Source organism: Acomys minous, assembly GCF_964271855.1.
Source record: "Acomys minous genome assembly, chromosome: 8".
Taxonomy (NCBI): Eukaryota; Metazoa; Chordata; class Mammalia; order Rodentia; family Muridae; genus Acomys; species Acomys minous.
This window is the reverse complement of record NC_140489.1, coordinates 116,937,249-116,953,988: the sequence shown is the minus strand read 5'-3', so window position 1 is coordinate 116,953,988 and position 16,740 is coordinate 116,937,249. Positions and strand designations below refer to the sequence as shown.

Sequence of the window (16,740 nt, the reverse complement as noted above, 5' to 3'; positions counted from 1 at the left end):
TTTGCTAAGCAGCGGCGTCAGGCGCTGGAAGAGCATATTCATGAACTGAGCTGCCAGAGTGTGGGGCAGGCTTTTCAGAGGCGGCTGTGTGTTCCCTCTTTGAGGTGTGCCTGCCGTGGTGATTGGAGTCACGTGGAGCAAGTGACTTCTCAATGCTCAACAAAGCTCTGCCTGTGAATTGGACTAAATAGACTACTTGGCAGGCAGCTGAGATAACTATGCTAAGTGAATTGCAGACCTACTCCCACTCCCTGGATGTCCAAGCTTCCTGGAAAATGCCGGATAAAGGCCAAAGTCCTGAGCATGCAAGAGCCTCCGCCATCTGACCCTCACCTATCTTTTCAAGTAGCCTCTACTATGAAGGTCCCCTCTCCTCACCCCTAATAGATCCAAACCATCATGGACTTACTGTCCTGGAGACTTTGCCTACGGCATTTCCCATGATGCAACGCTCTCTTTTGCCCATCAAATCTGAATTGGCTGGTTTTGTGTGTCAACTTGACACAAGCTGAAGTCATCAGAGAGAAAGGAGCTGCAGTTGAGGAAATGCCCCCATGACATCCGCCTGTAAGGCATGTTCTCAATTAGTGATCAATGGGAGTGTGGAGGGCCCAGGGCATTGTGGGTAGGGCCACCTCTGGGCTGGTGGGCCTGGGTTCTATAAAAAGGCAGGCTGAGCTGGGTGTGGTGGCTCACACCTTTAATCCCAGCAACTGGGAGGCAGAGGCAAGCAGATCACTGTGAGTCTGAGGTCAGCTTGGTCTACAAAATGAGTCTAGGGCAGCCAAGGCTACAGAGAGAAACCCTGTCTCAAAAAACCAAAACAACAACAACAAAAACCAAACAAGCAAACAAACAAAAATGAGAGAAAGAAGGCAAGCCGAGTGAGCCATGAGGATCAAGCCAGTAAGCAGCACCGGTGTGTGGTTTCTGCCTCAGTTCCTGCCTCTAGGTTCCTACCCTGCTTGAGTTCCTGACCTGACTTCCTTTGGCCATGGTGTTTTGTTACAAGAGAAGCCCTAACTAAGATGAAAGCCTACCTGTTACTCAAGGCCACTGCAGTCCTGATTGCTCTCTCCTGCTACTGTACCTAAAGGGGAGCGTGCCCTTCTCAGAAGGAGGCAGACCACAGGACCGTGGAGGCAGAGACTAGCCATTTCCTGACACCATGAATCGGAGTAGCCGACAGCCAGAGGCACTGACCAAGTTTTATTGAAATTGTTATCACAAGTATCTCACCTGCGACTCTCCCATCTGTGAGGAAGACACATGGCAGGGATAGGAAACACAGAGGGAACCCAAAAGACCTTCAGAAACAGATGGAAGAGCAGGTCAGAACCTGATGAACAACACAAGGGCGCTAGAGCTCCAGTCTCTGCCCTTCCTCCTGAGGGTACAGCAATCCCACCTCTCCCCAGTAGTACCCCAGGCCTCCCTCAGCTTGGTATGATGCCAGCACCCCTCCTGTGATGCCACTGATGGATCTTCCTCCTGAGCCTGTGGACCTACCTGCTCCTGGCACGAGGCCACCCATGGAAGACCACATGTCACTGATGGTCAGACCTGTAAGGATGTATCCCTTTGACTCTTATTAGTAGTGCCAGTCAGATGGGCACAGAGGTGAGGCCTCTTTCTATCAGATGTTATTTGTCTTGTTCGCCAGAACATGCGGTTGTGACTCTGTTTTCTTTCTTTTAAAAAAAATATTTTATTTAATTTTAATTTATGTGCATTGGTGTAGGGGTGTCAGATCTTGGAGCTACAGACAGTTGTGAGCTGCCATGTGGGTGCTGGGAATTGAACCCAGGTCCTTTGGAAGAGCAGGCAGTGCTCTTAACCACTGAGCCATCTCTCCAGCCCCCAACTCTGTTTTCTTACAGAGCAACAAAGAAGATTTTCTCCCCTTGCCTATGAGTGAGAATAGGTTTGGAGTGGTGAAATGACACAAAAACAGTGGGTTTTTTACATTTGTGTTATAAAATGTGAAAAATAAAGCATCATCTCTTGTTTTATATATTGTGATGTATATATATATATATATATATATATATATATATATATTTTTTTTTTTTTTTTTTGGTTTTTTTGAGACAGGCGAGAGAGGGCTTCTCTGTGGCACCCTCGCTATCCTAGGCTTGCTTTGTAGACCAGGCTGGCCTTGAACTCACAGTGATCTGCCTGCTTCCGCCTCCCAAGTGCTGGGATTAATATAAAATCAGGCTCTCTAGTTTGAATCCTATGGCCTGACTCAAGCTGTGACCTGTACACTTTTACCCATCGAGTTACAAAATAGCCTTCAAGATAGGGAGCAGAGGTAGAAGCAGAAGAGGCTGGGGCTGTTGTAGTCCCACAGGAGAAGACGTGGATGATTTCAACCGGGGACGTCTGTGAGTGTGCTGAGGAAAGAATAGGTTCTGATAGCAGGTGATGATGATGGTGATGATGATGATGATGATGATGATGATGACGACGACATCAATGACGATGACAATGATTAGCTGTTGTTGGTGTTGGTGGTGGTGGTGGTGGTGTGGAATATGTGCCACGGTGCACAGGTAGAAGTCAGGGGACAACTTCATGGACTCAGTTCTTTCCCTCTACCTGTGTGAGCTCTGGGATCAGATTCTGCTTGCCAGGCTTGTACAGCAGGCATGTTTCATCTGCGTCTTTCTGGCCCCTGATGCTCAGTTTTGAAAGTAGAGTTGAAAGGATTTGGTTAAGAATTGACTGTAGGGCCTGGAGAGATGGCATGGTACTTAAGAATACGCGGTGCTCCTGCAGATGCCCCGGGTTTGAATCCCAACACCTACACCGGCTCATGGCAGCCTGTGCCTCTAGTTCTAGGGACCTCGAGGCCCTCTCCTGGCTTCCACAGGCACTGCGCACACACGGTGCACATACAGACAAGCAGGCGCACACATATAGACATATAGGTAATAATAATGATAAACTTTTTTGTTTGTTTGTTTGTTTGTTTTGTTTTCAAGACAGGGTTTCTCTGTGTAACAGCTTTGGCTGTCCTGGACGCTCTCTTTGTAGACCAGGCTGGCCTTGAACTCACATTGATCTACCTGCCTCTGCCTCCCAAGTGCTGGGACTAAAGGCGTGCGCCACCACACCCGGTGATATGATAATCTTTTAAAAGAGTTTGTTATTGAGCTCAAGGCCAGGCTGGTCTACAGAGTGAGTCCAGAACAGCCAAGGCTACACAAAGAAACTCTGTCTCAAACAAACAAACAAACAAACAAACAAACATGACAAGACTTTTGGCTTGAGCATTCACTCATATGCAGAGAAATCAAATTTGCATGATAGATATTAGGTCTACTTCAGAGTGTACCAATGAGCTTGTTAGACACCTGAATAAGAAAGCCACATAGAAGGGCAAAGAACAGGACACAAGAGACCTGGAAGAGTGAGTGACAGTGCACAGGGGAGAATGCTGGGAAGGACAGCAGGACTGCTGGTCCTTTAGAATGGATAGATCTCGAAAGGTGAGAACCAGGAACCCAAGACTTTCATGATGCAGCAAACGCAAAGCCTGAACCGGACCAGCTTCAGGAGGAGCCACGGAAGGGTTTGGGGCTGCTGTTTTGTTTTGAGATGTGGTTTGCAACGCAGGCCAGCCTTAGATGTACTAAGGATGACCTTGAACTTCCTCTTTCCACCTCTCCAGTCCCGGGGTCATAGGCCTGCACTTTGATGCCCAGTTGGGGTACTGGGGACTGAACTCAGAGCTTTCTACATGCTGGGTTGGCCCTCAACTGTGTTCAGAGCATATTTACCCACACTGACTAACTCAGCCCGTTCTTCTCACCCAACAACAGGAAGTTGTGAAAATCAAGTCCACCACTGAGCTTGCATGTTGTAGAGCAGCCGTTCTCAGCCTTCCTAATGCCGCGACCCTTTAATATGGTTCCTCATGCTGTCGTGATCCCCAACCATAAAATTCTGTTACTACTTCATAACTGTAATTTTCTATTGTTATGAATACTACTGTAAACACCTGATATGCAGGATGGTCTCAGGCAACTGCTGTGAAAGGGTGGTTAAACCCTCCAAAGGGGTCATGACCCACAGGTTGACTGGTTTAGAGGCCTCTCCTGTGCAAGTTTTTTTGTTTGTTTTTGGTTTTTTGGTTTGTCGAGACAGGATCTCTCTGTGTTAGCCTTGGCTGTCCTGGACTTGCTTTGTAGCCCAGGCTGGCCTCGAACTCACAGCGATCTGCCTGCCTCTGCCTCCCGAGTGCTGGGATTAAAGGCGTGCGCCACCAATGCCTGGCTCCTGTGCAAGTTTTTGAGAAAACCAAGCCAGCTATTGTTTATGCTAAGCCCAGTCAGTGACCCCATCACCCAAACCCTTCTTCCCCTCCCCCCCCCCGACCCCCAGTATCAAAGCCATGCTATTTAATTCTTCTTTTCAAACATCTTACTAACCAGGAAAGGACTAGAACTTCTCTTAGGAAAACTGTATATTCTTTTCTATGGAACACTGGCACACTCATTTCCTAGCAAGTTACAGAGATATAACAAATACATTTTTTAAAAATTTAATGTTCTTCTCCATAGGGGGAAAATGCCTGGCACGTCAACTGCAGAGATGTTAAGTGTGCTTTCAGTTTTCAGCAAACACACTGTGTACCAGGGACATGATTTCATTAGCCTATTGTGTGGAGTGAGCTTTGTGAGGGTCTGTGGCATCTCCACTCTCCCCAGCCCCCATTGGGGTTTAATCACACTCAGGTTTTTTCCATTGCAAATCTCGTTAGACTAAATGAGGCCGATAGCTTAGACTTTGGGGTGCAAGGTGTTTGGGGTGCAAGCCCTCAGTGGTTTCTGTCTGCGCAGCATACTGGGTAAGTTGGCTCTGAATAATGTTAACCAAAATGAAACACTATAGGCTAAGAAAAGCAAGTGTGAGGATCTGAGAGCTGAGGTGATTGTCCTGAAAGCCTGTCCTCTGCAGAAGCACCGGGCCACAGGCAGAGTGTTTCTCTTCTGTCAGCTGTTGGAGTCAGAGCCTTTTCACACCAGTTATCGGGAGGAACTCACTGGCTGCTCTCAGGGTCCTCGCCTTCCTGTTGAGGTGCTAGCTGGAGTTGCACGGGTTGTAAGAGAAGCCTCTGGAAGTGAGCAGCATACAGCCACAGTACAGACAGCAGCCTTCCTCCAGTGTAACACGTAGCAAGTACAGAGAACGCCGGTGGGCAAATATTAGGTGGTTTTTCACTAACTGTGGCCTTTTGACTCCTCCCTCTTACTTCATCCCACTAAAAAAATGCCTGAGATCACAAAGTGTGCCAGCACCAGCACTATTTTCCTGTTCAGTGGGGGCTAGGGTGTTTCTTGCGTTGTTTGCTTTGCAGGCATGAGGCCCCTACGTTCAATCCCCAGCAACACACACGCATCATGCATCCTGTTCAAAGGCATCTCACGTGAGACAGTACTGCCTTGCCTGAAACTTAGAAGCACAAAGGAAACCACACTGAAGCTACAGACCTTCCTCCTATGTGCCCTGCAGAACGGCTCCCACATCCCGGCACAGGAAGCATCAGTACTGCACATATCTAGCGTACCCACATCCTGCACACTGACGCCTGAGACTCAACCACCAGCTCACCGCTCAAGTGGCTCGCTAGCACACTGCACTCAGGAGGCCCCTGCTCTCGGCCCCATCTCCCCCTCTCTGCCCTCTGCCCAGAGCACTGCCTCCACCACAGCTAGCATTCAGCCCTCAAAGGGAACCTTCCACAGGTCTTCCTCTTATGACTCACATCTTACCTATTTTTCCTCTCCTTTCCCCAGCCCTAACTGCTCTGGGAATTGCTGTGCAAACCTACTAGGCTGGCCTTGAAGCTTGCCATAATCCTCCTGCCTCTGCCTTCTGAATGCTGGATTACAGGTGACCATGGCCACTCCTGGCTGGGAAGTTTTGTTTGGAGACATGGTCTTAGGTATCCTCCAGGGTGGATTTGAACCCAGCATACAGGCAAGGATGACTCTGAGTTGATCCTCCTGCATCGACCTCCTGAGTCCTGGTAAGTGTCATTACACCAGTTCTAAGCAGTCCTGGGAATTAAACTCGGGGCTTCGAGCATGTTAGATAAGTATTTTATCACCTGAGCTACACCCCCAACTCTGGAAAGTGTTTCAAAACGGGCCTTTATGGTTTTGATATATTTAATAAGCCCTACTAGAGAATTTGATCAGATTTTTATAAACTTGCAGTACACAATGCCCCCACTGGCTCACAACACCCTCTTCGGGAAAACAGGGGGACAGAAACGATGCTCTCTGGGCTGTTCATGATTAGTTCTTTCTTAGGGCACAGGTATTATCCAACACTAAAGGGCAACCTCCTAGCTCCATAGATACCTTTGGTGGCCCAGGGCTCGAACCTCCTCCACCTATGCACAAGTGCAGAACTGGGTGAGACAGTGGGGCAAGGTTTGGGGATAGGAAGAAACCGGAAATGCTCCAAGTTCTGACTAGGAGACATCATGAAAGATAGGACTATTCTTAGTTCCCTCATCTGAGCCAGGCTACCTTGCAGATTAGAGACAGCATAAAAAGGCCAGACAAAGGAAGGTTCTAAGCAGTATTATCTTTTCCTTACTTCCGTTTTGGATGTCTGTGCCACGATGAGAGACATGTTTTCTTTTTAAGTAGATAGTGGCTTCTTCTGTTTCTGCTCCTGTTGGAGAAAATCTCTCCTTCCTAATGACATTTATGGGAGATGAGAGAGGTCCCTGGTACTGTGAGGAAGGGGAGAGACAAAGTGGGTCAGGGAAATGTCCTGTGACCTCACATTCAGGAGAGCCAAGTCTGACTGAATTCCTCCACTCATCACGGCCTCTCTACCTGCACCATGCTCTAGGAAGTCCACCCTAGAGAAGACGCATTACTTTCAGTCTGCTTTCAAAAGACGACTTCCTGCCACTGAATGTGGCACAGGAAGCAGAGACATCGTTTTGTTCCATCGTCCCCTCAACAGGCCATTCTCACAGGACTTATGTATTCCCTGAGGTGTGTTTTTCGCTTCAGAGTTTTCACCCGCTCTGTCTTGTCACTTCTTTACCCTTCCCTCCTTCCACTCTCTGCCAGTAATGCCCAGGTCGCACAGCTTTTGCGCAGGCACCGTGGCTCCAATCTAATCTCCTAAAAAGCAACCTCTTCTGTTGCCTTCTCTCTGATAAGCTGGATTTGTGTTGACGGAATGACCTTTAGGCCTCCAAGGTCCTGCTAACCTCTTAGGGAGGCTAGCTTTTGCAGCACTCCAGAGTTCTGTCTCCTGGGGCCTGAGTCAGCCTATTAGCCATCACATTTGACCTTGTTTTTCTGGAAGAGACATGGAAGGGCAGTTCACACCACAACCAGCTGTGAACATGTCTCTTTTCTGGAAGCCTTTCTTTCCCCCGTCCCTCCTATCTGCCTGGGAAGAGCCAGGACCAGAGGTGCACGTGCAAAGCCTATCACCACCCACCTGCTAAAGAATATTCTGGGATGCTGGATGTGCTGAGGAAAAGGCAAACCATCCCATGGCATAGCACATTTATTATATTGTGAGAAGATGCCAGACGTGGCTTTAAAGATCTTGCAACATGAGCCAATCCCTGGGAAGCTACAAGTGTTTCAAGAACCGGCGCTTGGGACAGATGGAAGAGTCAGGAGATCTGGCCTGCGATGGGGCCCAAATCTAGATCCTACCGTAGCTGCAAAGGACAGGCAAAGGTTCCCAAACCAGACTCCTCCAGGGACCCACCACAGGCGATGGTGTGTGATACATGGTGTGTGTGTGTGTGTGTGTGTGTGTGTGTGTGTGTGTGTGTGTGTGTGTGTGTGTGTGTAGGGAATAGGGGGTCAGTTGCACCTTTGGGAATCTGTTGGGTCTTGGAAGGATATTGACTCTGAGGCAAGGAAACCTTGGATTCCGGGCTAGGAAGTGGAGAGCTCGCATCCAGAATGCAAGACTGCCATCTAGTGTCCCAGTCTGGCACAAGCAAGCTGTTTTGATGCTAGACCCCCTCCCTGACTTCAGGATGGGCTTGCTTTCAAGAACCAGCTAAAAGTCATTCCAGACTGAATGGTTATTGATGGAAATATAAAGAAATAAAAGCAAGAAATAGCCACACATTTCCCCCATAATTTAAAGGTGGATGATTACTTTGAGAGTAGTAAATAAATAAACAAGCTATAAGCACCCACACCCACACCTACACCCACATTTGTGTGTGCACCTAAATTCCTGTTTATTTTTAAACGTTTTCTTTATTTTCCCTGACCTGGAAATGAATCATGGTCGCAGCAGTGAGAGCGCCAAATCCTAATTAGACCACCAGGGAGTTATTTGTGGTCTTCAGAACCAAGTGGTAAATCCAGCAAGCAGGTGCTGGCTACTGGGTCTCTCATGAAGCCTCACAACCAATGCCAGAGTCGAAGGCAGGCGGTGGTGGCGCATGCCTTTAATCCCAGCACTTGGGAGGTAGAGACAGGTGGATCTCTGTGAGTTCAAGGTCAGCCTGGTCTACAAAAGTGGGTCCAGGACAGCCAGGGCTGTTATACAGAGAAACCCTGTCTCAAAACAAACAAATAAACAAACAAACAAAAAACCCAAAAAAACAAAAACAAAAATCAACAACAGAATAAAAACAAAAACAACAACAACAAAACAACAACAAAAAACTAATTCCAGAGTTGGAAAGGGGCTCAGAGTAGGAGGGACCCTGAGCAGGGGGACAGCAGGCCAATGCATCTCCCAGGGCAGCATAGGTGTGCAGCTAGCAGGGGGGGCACACAGGACAGGACAAAACAAAGCTGCCAAAGATGCAGAAATTTGGTCCCTCGAACAAGCCTATAAGTGGACTATGCCTCTAGAAAGAAAACCACGAGAGACAGAGCCCCAGGCCAAGGCTGCCTTGAGGATGGGGTGGGGAGAATTAAAAAAAAAGTGGAGATCAGACCTCAGTTCCTGAGTGTGAGGCCTCACCTGGGCCTCCTTTTTCCTTGAGCCCGAAGCAGGTGCTTTCCTAGCATACCGTCACCTTCGTCTTTATCTGAGTTAGCAACTGTCTTTTATTTGAGCTCTAGGGGATCAAATGCCCTCTCCTGGCTTCCTTGGGCATAAGCACACACACACACACACACACACACACACACACACACACACACACACACACACACACTCACATGCATAAAGTAGGCTTTTGGGGGCTGGAGAGATGACTCAGAGGTTAAGAGCAACTGCCTGCTCTTCCAGAGGTCCTGAGTTCAATTCCCAGCAGCCACGTGGTAACTCACAACCATCTGTCATACAATCTGGCGCCTTCTTCTAGTGTGCATGAAGACAGTGTACTCGTGTACATAAAATAAATAAATCTTAAAAAAAAAAAAAGTAGGCTTTGCCACAAACTCTAGAACAGCCCCTGGAAAATATACAAATGTCCAAATGCCCACAGGAAGCTAGGATGCACTCACCTCCCAGCTACTCATCACCTAGTCCAGCCTTTGGATAGTGTACCTCCTCCACAGAGCACAGATCTCCTTGGTCCCACCATCTCTGTGGTGCCTACCTTCCCTTGCTCCTTTGCCTGGCAAATCCCAGCCGTTCTGAAAATCCCTACGTCCACCACTGATTTCCTTCCAACAGTCTTTCTAACTTATTTTAAGGCAGAGCTTGACAAGGTATTGTCAAACAGAGTGTTTTCCCCCAATCGTGTGTCAAGTTGCCTCTGGCAAGGACTGTGTCTTATCTTAATAAATTCAATGTCAAGCACAGAGCTATGGGACAAAGGGTGTGTTCTCTTCCTGCCCTGGCTGCTCTAGCCAACTAAGGCATACCTAACTATCTCCTGAAGATCAGTTTCTTAGAAACTGCCCCCATTCCGGGATGCAGACCTTCTGTATCTCAGGCCTGATGGAGAGCTCTGCAGTACACAGATGCTGAGATGAGGAAATGACACCATACTGATGGAGGCCCAGCCAGCTCTTCTCCCAGGCTGAGCCTTAGACTCTGATTCCAGCTGACACCGGGCAGCTGTTTGTAGAGGTCTCCGGACCCCCTCACCCCACCCCACCCCCTATGATTTGCCCCTAGCCTGTCTCAGTCCCTGGGGGATAATTTCTCTCTCTCTCTCTCTCTCTCTCTCTCTCTCTCTCTCTCTCTCCCCCCCCCCCTTTTCTTTTCTTTTTCTTTCTCTCCTTTTCTTTTTTTCCTGGTCATGGCAGTATTTAAGCAGGAGCAGCCAGCCATGCCTTGTCTGAGCAGTGATCTAACACCAACTGACAGGTGGGTTTCAGGGGTGTCTCTGGGGCCGTGGCCTGTTTAGTGGATTCCCCACTCTAAACTCAATTACAGGGGCCTTTCACGCTCCAGAAGCAATGCCAGGCCCCTGTTGATAAAAACTCTTGTGAGTCAGTCAGTCATAATGGTGATAGGGGCTTGCCATTTAATATTCATTGAAGTACACATGTTTGGAAATTGGAAGCACGGTTTATCCATCTTCATATTTATATCAACATGCAGCTTTTTAAAAGAATCTCCTCTCCAGCAAGCTCGCCAATTCCTTGTTTGCAAAGATAAAGATACAAGGGGACAAGTTTTACTTTTAACAGTTAGAAAGTTCTGGAGTTCTGGTGTTATTCTTACTAACCCTTGATTTCCAGGTCTGTCAATTTATGAAAGAACTAATAAAAAAAAAATATATACACACACACACACACACACACACACACACACACACACACACACACACATATATGCAATCAAACCAACTGTTATTTCTTTCAGCTAAACACCCAGAATTAACTGTGCAATAGGAACTTACAGAGAAGAGGCATGGGGACCTCAAGCCTCAGACCTTACAAGGTAAGAGGATGTTGCCTAGGCAACAGAGGCAGGCAGAAGTAGTATCCCTTTGTGAATAGGGATCATTTAAAAAACGAGCAAGGGTTCCTGCTTCCTTGAGAAAGTTCCAAAGCTCTTCAGTGAGCATGGAGAAAGGCAAGAAACCTGGGGAGAAAGGGTTAACAGAGTGACAAGTTGGAGACACAGCTCTGATGTCCTCTCCAGACTGTCCACCACTTTCCCCTCTATCTTAAATGCAGATGAATGTTTAAGTATGGTGCTGTGGTCGAAGGCATCTCTTTTAATAATGCAACGCAGGGCTTCCTGAGGGGACAGCAGTTGATTTGGAAACCGAATATGGTGCACTCTAAATTCTGGTCCCCGAGGAAGGCTGACTAACGGATAAGTGCCATGAGCTAGCATGGGGACTCATTCTGTCAAATCAACTTGCCGGAAAGGCCCCATGCGGAACCTTCTCCAGTCTCCGGGAGCTAATGCGAGCAGACATTTGTGACATTAGACAGAGCAGCAGGCCTGGCATGAAGGAAAAGTTCGCCATCCACCAACAAGGTGGTCTTTAAATGACAAGGATCAAGAAACCAGTGCAAATTTGTTAATGTAACAACTTGGAAAAGTATGCTTTAAAAAAAAAAAGTGCCACTCTGTAGGGAGAGAAGATCAAAGAAAAGCTGTCATTGGCGGTCCCTGAAAGCTCATGTGGGGCTTTCCACAGCTTTCAGGCCATCGCTTTTCTCTTCCAGTCCCTTTTCTAAGCCGCAGCATCTTTAGTTCCGTGAATGCATTCCAAACTTTGTCACCCCACCAACCGCTTCCGCACTTAAAATGCAAAAAGTAAGGAAAGAAAAAAAGAATGAGAAGAAAAATGCCTGCCCCTTTGCCATGCTGGAGAAAATACCTTCTTACCCATTCGTCCGACCTTCCTTCCTTCTGGCATGCCAGCAGCCTGTGTGGGAGACTGCAGAAGCCAGAGGAAGGTGTTGGGTCCCGCAGAGGTAGGCAGGTGTGAGGTGAGCCACCTGATGTGGGGGCTGGGAACTGACCGCAGGTTCTCTGGAAGAGCACTCTGTACTCTAACCCTCTGTCTCTCCAGCTCAGACGTGATGATTCTTTTTGAGTGAGAACTCTTATTTTTCTGATTCTGATCCATATGGCTTAGAGGATGGCTTCCCGAAGAAAGAGCTGACAAGAGAATGTACCTTTATGTCTGCTTTTGTTGCTATAACAGCACACCTGAGACTGGGTAACATAAAGAGAAAAGAGGTATTTGAACTCAGTCATCTTAGAGGCCGGGAAGTCAAAGAGAATAGCACCAGAATCCCCTCAGCTTTCGGAAAGGACCTCAAACCATTAGCACATCTGTGAGGGCTCCTCTTTCTTTCTTTCTTTTTTTAAGATTTATTTATTATATATATAATATTTTTGTCTGCATGTACTGTACGCCTGCATATCAGAACAGGACACCAGACCTGACTCTAGATGGCTGTGAGGCACCATGTGGCTGCTGGGAATTGAACTCAGGACCTTTGGAAGATCAGACAATGCTCTTAACCTCTGAGCCATCTCTCCAGCCTGGAGGGCTCCGCTTTCACACTGAGACCTCCTCTGTCCCATGCCATACCGCTGAAGAACTAAAGTTCCCACACAGGAATCAGGGGAGGGGCACAGACTGAACCCGTAGCACTCTGTGATACAAAATAGAGGCAGATGTCTGTGACTGGAAAAGGCAAGGATTAAATGCCCGTTTTTGAGATCAGATAAATCTGATTGTCTGGGTTAAGTCCAGTTATTTGCCCTTAGTTGGGGTAGTGCAACTAAATGGCAATTTGATGTGGCATATTTGTCCCAGGTTTAAATTAGGAAAAAAAAATATATGGCACCTCATTGAGCATGACGTGTAGGAGTAGATCTCCACCGGAAGATGAGCAGACCCAGGCCCTAGGGTGACAACCTCCACTCAGGTCCCAGCTGCACTTGAAACAGTAGCTTATGACCTGCAGAAGCATCTACCCCAAGAGACTACTGTAAGAGTGCCTGCCTCGTAAGATTATTACAGCTTGGGTTAATCTGTATGAACTCCAATCCCTGGCATGGCCTAAGCACTAAATAAATTTGGCTTTGGTAGGTATTTAATGACTCTAAATGGCTTCTTTTTAAATTTTTTTTTAAATTTTCGTTTTATTTGATGTGTATTGGTATGTAGGTGTCAAATCCCTCTGAACTGGAATTGCAGACAGTTGTGAGCTGCCATGTGGGTGGGTGCTGGGGGTTAATCACTGGGCTATCCCTCCACCCGACCCCCCAAATGGCTTCTTGATGATCATAGCTATAAAGAAGTTTCTATTCAAAGATAAGTTGAGGAATCGAGCTTTATAACAGCAATTTGCAGGCACAATGGGGTTTTCTGAGCCTCTCTATGCAAATTGTGTGCTGTGAAGACCAGGGGAGAGTTTATTAAGATGGGTAACTTTTTTCCCAGCTGTGTGCCTGAGTCATGGCAGTAATTCCAAGCATAGCTGTTATACTTGTTACTGGTTAGCATATAGAACTCAAGCCGGGCGTGGTGGCACACACCTGTAATCCCAGCACTCAGGATGCAAAGTCAGGTGGGTCGCTGTGAGTTCGAGGCCAGCCTGGTCTACAAAGCGAGTCTAGTACAGCCAGGGCTACACAGAGAAGCCCTGTCTCAAAAGCAAAGACAAAACAAAACAAAACACAAAACAACAACAACAACAAAACATATAGAACTCCAAGGTTGGGCTGGCGAGATGGCTCAGAGGTTAAGAGCACTGTCTCTTCTTCCAAAGGTCCTGAGTTCAATTCCCAGCAACCACATGGTGGCTTACAACTATCTATTATGCCCTCTTCTGGCATGCAAGTGGACATGCGCGCAGAACACTGTATACATAATAAATAAATCTTAAAAAAAAAAAAAAAAAGAACTTGCAAGTCTCACTAAAAACTTCAGTTTTTATTCATTTTATTATTGCTATTATGTTTCGCTGTGTAACCCTGGGAGCCTAGAACTCCTGGCCTAGACCAAGCTGACCTCAAACTTGTAGCAATCCTCCTGCTTCTGTCTCTCAGGTCCTGGAACTGCAGGCCTGATCTACCATCTCCAGCAACAGCCCTTTTTCTAAAACCCGCATTTTGTCTGAATATCATGTTGTTAAGACACGGATCCTGGAGTCAGGCACACCTGGGTTTGCTTCCATTAAAACCAATCACTTAGTATCTGTCGGCTTCTGTGTCTTGAGCTGTAAACAGGAGTAATGGGGCAATGAGGTCATTCAACTCTTAGGTTTGTCCTGCAAATTAAATACGCTTAGCTTATAGTTGACACCACTGGTTATTACGTCCCAACCTAGAGGCTAATGTTTGTCAACAAATAATGGAGGTGCTTCTGTGTTTCCAACTTTCCATATCTCTGTGTGCCCGGTTTTGTACTTTTAAGTTTGGATTTATTTATTTTTTTCGAGACAGGGTTTCTCTGGCCTGTAGCTGTCCTGTAGACCAGGCTGGCCTCAGACTCACAGTGATCCACCTACATCTGACTCCCACAACGTTGGGATCACAGACGTGCACCTCGACGCCCAGCCGGGTTCTGTTCTTTGAAAGCAACACACAGAGCATAGCTTCTCTACTAGTCCTGGAGTTAAGAAGATGATCCCGGGCCGGGCGTGGTGGCGCACGCCTTTAATCCCAGCACTCGGGAGGCAGAGGCAGGCGGATCGCTGTGAGTTCGAGGCCAGCCTGGTCTACAAAGTGAGTCCAGGACAGTCAAGGCTACACAGAGAAACCTTGTCTCAAAAAAAAAAAAAAAAAAAAAAAAAAAAAGAAGCCGATCCCAAGGCTGAGGTGCATACGACTTCCTGCTTTGTTTGTTATTTAGACAAGGCTGGCTATGTTGCCCAGGTTAGCCTGATTCTGTTTCCCAAGTTCTGGGATTACAGACGAGAGCTGCCATTCCTAGCTCCATGACTTCTTCGGGTGTTACATGCGTGCGCACATGCCCATATAAACGCGGGTGCAAGGTTTGTGTGGAGGTCAGCTGGTAATCTCACGTTTTGCTCCTTAGGCACCTTCCACCATTTATTTGAGACATGGCTTCTCACAACGCTAGAACTCAGCTTGTGGGGAAGGCTAGCAGTCCACCCAGCTCCCAAGGAGCTGTCTGCTTCCACCTCCCGTCTCACCTTGGCTGGAATTACCTGTGCGCTCTCCCATGCCCAGCCTTTCATGTGGGTTCTGTGGCTCCAGACTGAAGTCCTCACAAGGCAAAATACTTTATCGAGCCACCTCCCAGCCCTGACATTCTTTTTTTTTTTTACAAGTGTGTATGTGTGTGGTGTGCATATGTGTGTGTAAACACAACAGCATGTGCGTGTGTGTGTGCATGTGGAGGCCACAGGCTGACATGGGGAGTCTTCCTCCATAGCTCACCTCTTTGCTGAGCTAGTGTCTCTCTCTGACTCTGGGACTCACCATTTAGGTAAACGTGATGGTTATTTTTGCTTGGCAACTTGACTTCATCTAGAATTAACCAAAATAAACAAGCATCTGGCCTCACCTCTGAGAGATTTTTTTTTTAAATTAAAGTATTTCACAACAAACACGTGTAATGCTCACCTTTAATCCCAGTACCCAGGAGGCAGCAGAGACAGGTGGATCTCAGTGAGTTCAAGGCTAGCCTGGTCCATGGAGCTAGTTCCAGGAGCGCCAGGGATGCACAGAGAAACTCTGTCTTGAAGGAGAGACGGGGGGGGGGGGGGGGGGGAAGAGGGGGAGAGAGAGAGAGAGAGAAGGAGAGGGAGAGGGAGGGAGAGGGAGGGAGAGGGAGGGAGAGAGAAGGAGGGAAAGGGACTGAAGACCAGCAGCTCTGCAGGAATCCTCCATGCCTTCAGTGGGACTGCAGAGCGTCTAGCTCTGTGGACTGAGCGGCCATCGGCTTCTTGACAGCTCCAGCGTTCATGTAACTACCCAGAGAGTATAGTGGAGTAACCACTGTGTTCCTGCCTGTGACATTACCTAGCTAGCTTGCTGGCCTTGGGGACATCCTGTCTCCATCATTTAAGAGCTGAAGTGAGACTGACCATTGGCCCAGTTTTCATGTGGGTGTTGGGAGTCTGAACTCTGGTCCTCACACTTGTTCCATCTCTCCAGGCCATGGCTTCCATAAACACGAAGGCCTATAGTTTCCTCAAAAGTGAATCTATCCTTATTATAGACCAAACCACACTGCCTTACAAGCAATGGCTTATTTAAATCCTGACAATGAGTTGTGTCTTTTTTTTTTTTTTTTTGGTTTTTCGAGACAAGGTTTCTCTGTGTAGCCTGACTGTCCTGGACTCACTTTGTAGTCCAGGCTGTCCTCGAACTCACAGCGATCCGCCTGCCTCTGCCTCCCGAGTGCTGGGATTAAAGGCGTGCGTCACCACGCCCGGCTGAGTTTTGTCCTTTTATACCTGATTCTCAAAATGGGGAAATAAAGCTCACAGAGGGGACATGTGATTAATGCACTCCAATATCTGTTAGCTAATTAATAGGAAAGCCAAGAATCAACTCCACATATGTCTGACTCCAAAATTTTCAGAACCACTGTAAGTTAAAAATAATATCAAAGCCAGGGGTGGTGGCACATGCTTTTAATCCCAGCACTCGGGAGGCAGAGACAGGTGGATCACTGTGAGTTCCAGGCCAGTCTGGCCTACAAAGCAAGTCCAGGACAGCCAAGGCTACATAGAGAAACTCTTTTTCAAAATAATAATAATAATAATAATAATAATAATAATAATAATAATAATAATAATAATAATAATAATAATCAGCCACAATTTAAATGGAAATTAGTAGTGGTCTGTATAGCTTGTCTCTGGGCAA

At 47.3% G+C, this 16,740-nt stretch overlaps 1 long non-coding RNA gene across 1 annotated transcript; it reads left to right on the top strand.

Annotated features, from left to right (window-relative positions):
• The first annotated feature begins 7,379 nt into the window (after positions 1 to 7,379).
• LOC311603021 lies at positions 7,380 to 12,943 on the top strand. The gene is made up of 4 exons (XR_014780925.1): positions 7,380 to 7,453; positions 10,224 to 10,284; positions 10,786 to 10,863; positions 12,710 to 12,943. It is a non-coding gene; the product is annotated as an uncharacterized lncRNA (long non-coding RNA).
• Positions 12,944 to 16,740: the final 3,797 nt, after the last annotated feature.